Source organism: Dipteris shenzhenensis, chromosome 33 (genome assembly GCF_047967505.1).
Source record: "Dipteris shenzhenensis isolate YYH24624 ecotype China chromosome 33, Dip_SZ_1.0, whole genome shotgun sequence".
Lineage (NCBI taxonomy): Eukaryota > Viridiplantae > Streptophyta > Polypodiopsida > Gleicheniales > Dipteridaceae > Dipteris > Dipteris shenzhenensis.
The window spans coordinates 14,177,036-14,182,775 of record NC_141628.1 but is presented as its reverse complement, the minus strand read 5'-3'; positions in this window follow the sequence as shown (position 1 = coordinate 14,182,775).

Here is a 5,740-nt window from a genome sequence, read left to right as displayed (position 1 = left end):
AGGGGGGGGAAAGGGCTGTGCGAGGGGGGTGACGGGGGAGGGCGGGGGCGCGTAGCGGGGGGTGAGAGAGCTGAGGGGGCGGGGTGTGAGGGGAGTGACGCAGGGGGAGGGCGGCGCGCTAGGCGGGCGGCACTGCGTGCGCCGCCGGGCGGGGTGCGGGCCGGGTGGCGATGGCGGGGTGCGGGTTGGGGGGCGCGGGCGGGGTGGGCAGTTTGGCGTGGGCAGGGGCGGCGCGAGGTCGCCGCCGCGGGGCGGCAGGGGCGGGCGCCAGTGGCGGCGCTGTGCGCCGCTGGGTTGCGGGCAAGGGCGGCGCGGTGCGTCGCCGCGGGGCGGTGCGCGGGTGGCGGCGCTGTGCGCCGCTGGGTTGCGGGCGGGGGCGGCGCGGTGCGCCGCTGGGTTGCGGGCAAGGGCGGCGCGGTGCATCGCCGCGGGGCGGTGCGCGGGTGGCGGCGCTGTGCGCCGCTGGGTTGCGGGCGGGGGCGGCGCGGTGCGCCGCCGCGGGGCGACGGGCGGGGGCAGCGCTGTGCGTCGCGGGGCGGCGGGCGGGGGCGGCGCTGTGCGCCGCCGGGTTGAGGGCGGCGGGCGGGACGCAGGGGGGTGGACAGAGGAGAGAGGGGGATGGGGGGGGGCGAGGGGGGTAAGGGGGAGAGAGGGGGATTGGGATGGGGGAACGAGGGGGGTAAGGGGGAGAGAGGGGGATGGGGGGTAAGGGGGAGAGAGGGGGATGGGGGAACGAGGGGGGTAAGGGGGAGAGAGGGGGATGGGGGCGAGGGGGTAAGGGGGAGAGAGGGGGGTGGGGGAGGGAATGAGGGGGAGAGAGGAGAGAGTGAGAGAGAGAGGGGGTGGGAGAGAGAATGAAGGGGAGAGAGGGGGATGGGGGAGGGGGAGGGGGAGGGGGGAGGTGGTGGTGGAGGGGGGGGGAAAGAGGGGGAGGGGGTGAGGTGAGGGGGAGGTGGGGATGAAGGGGGGGGAAGGAGGGGAGGTGGTAGTGGAGGGGGAGAGTGGAGGTGGTAGGGGGAGGGGGAGAGGGGGAGGTGAGGGGGAGGTGGTAGTGGAGGGTGAGAGTGGAGGTGGTAGGGGGAGGGGGATAGGGGGAGGTGAGGGGGAGGTGGTAGTGGAGGGGGAGAGTGGAGGTGGTAGGGGGAGGGGGATAGGGGGAGGTGAGGGGGAGGTGGTAGTGGAGGGGGAGGGGGAGAGGGGGAGGTGAGGGGGAGGTGGGGATGAAGGGGGGGGAAGGAGGGGAGGTGTTAGTGGAGGGGGAGAGTGGAGGTGGTAGGGGGAGGGGGAGAGGGGGAGGTGAGAGAGAGAGGGGGTGGGAGAGAGAATGAGGGGGGGAGAGGGGGATGGGGGAGGGGGAGGTGGGGATGAAGGGGGGGAAAGGAGGGGAGGTGTTAGTGGAGGGGGAGAGTGGAGGTGGTAGGGGGAGGGGGAGAGAGGGAGGTGAGGGGGAGGTGGGGATGAAGGGGGGGGAAGGAGGGGAGGTGGTAGTGGAGGGGGAGAGGGGGAGGTGAGGGGGAGGTGGGGGTGAAGGGGGGGGAAGGAGGGGAGGTGGTAGTGGAGGGGGAGAGGGGGAGGTGAGGGGGAGGTGGGGGTGAAGGGGGGGGAAGGAGGGGAGGTGGTAGTGGAGGGGGAGAGGGGGAGGTGAGGGGGAGGTGGGGGTGAAGGGGGGGGAAGGAGGGGAGGTGGTAGTGGAGGGGGAGGGGTAAAAGAGCAACAACAAAAAAAACTGAAAGACGGAAATTGAAAAGCAAGGTGAAGTGGTTACCTGACGCTTTCCAAGTCTTTCTCGATGGAACGGGATTGTCGCGGAACAATGGACGGTGGGTGGAAGGCTAGGTCATCGCTGCGAGAAGGGCTCGATGTCACTTACATGGCGAGGATAGGAGTAAGGGGGCGGTCGATGGAGAGGGAGGAGTGTCTTGCGTGGGGCTCGGAAGGAGGAAGAGAATGGAGGCAAAAAGTGTGAGATGAAGAATGAGGGGGGGTGGAGTAGGTTTTTATAGGTTTGGATTTTAGGTTTAGGGTTTAGGTTTAGGGTTTAACCCTAAACTCTTCCCGAGCCATAACTCTTTATGGAGAGCTCGGTTTGCCTTTCTGTAAAAAGGTAAAATGATCGTAATTGAAAGCTCTACGCAACCGTGTCCACTACCTAGCCTAATTGTACATCATGTGGCTTTTACACCTACCTACGCATGTTTACTCGCTACTTGAGACGCTAGTCTCCCCGGCAACGGCGCCAAATGTTGGCTCTTTCCTACCGCTTTCGTAGGAAGAGCTGGGTATTCTATGTTGCAGGGTTCCGAGGCTTTTTGTCACCTACAGATATATTGGAATTGTCGTTGTAGTATATATGTAGCTTAGGACCTCGAGTCGTGTTCCGGTGAGAGACGTAGGCTTAAGTGTGGTGAGTAAACATAATGCAAGCATGTGTAAAAGGCACGTAAACCATTGTTGTTGGGGTAATGAAGGCTTTCGCCTTCATTGGGGGTTGTAGGGTTTAGGAGGAGTTTAAGGGTTCAGAAGGAGGTTCCAGGGTTTAGAAAGAGTTCAGGGTTAGAAAGAGTTCCAGGGTTCAGAAGGAGGTTCCAAGGTTTAGAAGGAGTTCAGGGTTAGGAGGAGGATCCAAGGTTCAGAGTAGAGTACATGGTGGAGAACTCGTCTCCCTCGTAGATCATTGAGTTTAAGGGTTTAGGAAAGCATAGGAGTGGGAGAGGAAGAAGGTGTAAGAGCATGGGTGAAGTAAGAGAGAGAGGAGGAAGGAGGAGGAGGGAAGAGGAGGAGGGAGGAGGAGGAGGAGGGAGGAGGAGGGAGGAGGAGGAGGAGGAGGAGGAGGGAGAAGGGAGGAGGAGAGGGAGAGGATGGGTTGCAGGGTTGGAGGAGAGGGGAGAAGGGTTGCAAGGTTAGGACATGCTTTTGGACGTGCAGTGCAAGGAAGCATGGACACTTGAGACAAATGCTTGGAATACCAATGTAGACTCAACACAATGCCCCAAGAGTGTGGGCTTCATTCCATTATGGGGTATTTATACAAGTTGGAGAGCTTCTCTCTCTGCATGTAACACAAAGTCGTATCACAAAGTTGTAACACAAAGTTGTATCACAAAGTCGTAACACAAAGTTGTGTCACAAAGTCGTAACACAAAGTTGTGTCACAAAGTCGTAACACATTCTCTCTCTTCATGTAGAAGATGTAACACAAAGTTGTTATACACAAAGTTGTTACACAAAGTTGTAACACAAAGTTGTAACACAAAGTTGTGTCACAAAGTTGTATCACAAAGTCGTAACACATTCTCTCTCTTCATGTAGACAAACTCGTAACACAAAGTTGTTACACAAAGTCGTAACATAAAGTTGTGTCTAGAAGTTGTAACACAAAGTTGTAACACAAAGTTGTATCACAAAGTTGTATCACCTTCTCTTTCTTCATAAGTTCATGTTGGCACAGAGTCAACAAACCTACATAGTCTAGGAGCTCCTCACACAATCTTTCCTTCCCCTCTGCAGCACAATGCAAGAGCCTCTCCTCCCCTGACCTTGAAATCATGACATCTGGGAGCTCCTCACTCGCTCTTCAAAAGCCCAGTTTAGATGCTCTCAACAACTTCACCAGGTTGGTACAGGAGGTGAACATGAATGAAGGACAAAAGAAGTGGTCTAAGGCATTTTTTGTTTCACCTTTGGAGCATTATCCTACAATTTGATAGTTTTTGGAAAGCTCATGATGCATTTATGATATATTTGTGAAGTGAATATACTTTGGAATATGCACTTGTATGGTTGAGACTCATAAGCCATTTGTAAGAGAGCAGACACTACATAAACATAAATGTAAGACCCTCTCATGGCCACCTTTAAGATCGACAAGTTCAATGGCCAAGGTTTTCACACTTGGCAAATGAAAATCAAATTTGTGCTTATAAAAGAGAATTTGCGGGACTTGGTCAAGTCAAGGAATCAATCATCTCAAGAAGGTGAATCCACCACAACCAAAGGTAAAGGGAAGGCAAATGGCTCTTCTTCAACTACACCTGTAGATGCTAAAAGGCTAGAGAAAGCTTATGCAATTATTGCATTAGGTTTGGGAGATGATTATGTGCATCATATTTCATATTTGGAATCCACTTTTGAGGCCTGGCATAAGTTAGATGTGTTGTTTGGTGCTAGCTCTCATACTTCTAAGTTGAATTTGAAAATTAAGTTCTTTGAACTTAAGATGGATGGAGACAATGTTGCAGCTCATGTTAATACTTTGAGGAGTCTTATGACACAATTGGCCTCAATCAACTCTCCAGTTCCTGAAGATGATGCTATGACTATGCTCTTGAAGAATATGCCTGAAGACTATGATTATGTTGTGACTACTTTGAAGAATCTTCCCCAACCCACACTAGAGGGGATCATCAGTGTTCTACAAGAGGAAGAGAGAAAGAACACTTCAAGAATGGGTGAAGTGCACACACAAGCATTACAGTAAAGTTTTCATCAAAGAGCAAGTACAAGGCATGCAAGCATTGTGGAAAGACCAATCATCTTGAAAAAGACTGCTACAAGATCCATCCTTGCACTTATTATGGCAAGAACAATCATTCAGAGAAGTTTTGCAATGAGAAGAAGAAAAACATGGCAAATCCATCAACAAATGAAGAATCAAACTTTGTGGTAGAAGATAAAGACTATATGGCTTTTGAGCACTTTGTCTTTTGAACTTTATTTATCATCACTTGGTCAATTTTTGAGGTTCTCTGCTTGGAATAGTACTCCAAAAAGAATGTTATGTGTTTTGTCTTTTGTAAATCACCTCTGATCACCATATGATGTAGGCCATGTGACATGTGTTTGGTCTATCCCATTTTGTAAACCTTGACCCTTGGGCATCTTTGCTAGCATGAGATCCTAGCCATATATTTATCCTTGACCACCATGAGATGGCATGAGAAACTATGTGACTAGATGTATCCTTGACATAGCATGAGGCAGAACTTTGAGGGGGGGTATGTTGGGATATGTGTGATCAAGGGCTTGCTAGGTGCATGTGTGCATCCACTAGCATATGGTTGTGTGTGTTTGTGTAGAAGAGGCACACTTAGTGCCATAGGCCATGACACAGGTGATGATGTAATGAAAAGGCCCCCACATGGGGTGGTGCCTATTATTGTGGAGTTCCTATGATGTAGGGGATGATTGCCACTGATATAGGGGAGGTGATTATGATCTAGGACACCTTCCTCTCCACTCTATATAAGGGAGGTTCTCCCTTCATTTCAATACACATGCTTTTGGTTTCACTTGTGCTCTTCCTTTGTGTCATCATAAATCTCTTCTATTGGGACCACCCATCTCTTCAGGATCGGCTAGTGTTACGTATGTGACAATAGTTGTCCCAAAATATAAAAAAGAAATCTCCCTACACTTCTTCTTTGTATTAAAGTTGGACACTTTTAACATCTCTTTTTTACCTACTTCACCATGTCTATCTCTATATTTTGAGTTTAATTCTTTCAATAATTATGGTCGCAAATTTGCAACATATGAAAAATTATTTTGAGTTGAGAGTTATGTTTTAAACTTTGTTTCAATAATTATTCTTTCAAATTGGCATTATAAATTTTTCTTAAAGATTCTTTTTGCATGACAATATCTAGTACATCACGAAGGGATTTGTTGCGTTATATCTCTATATAGCATGTGCATTCATGGGACCAATATAAATACCATTACCTTAATAGGAAATTTATCA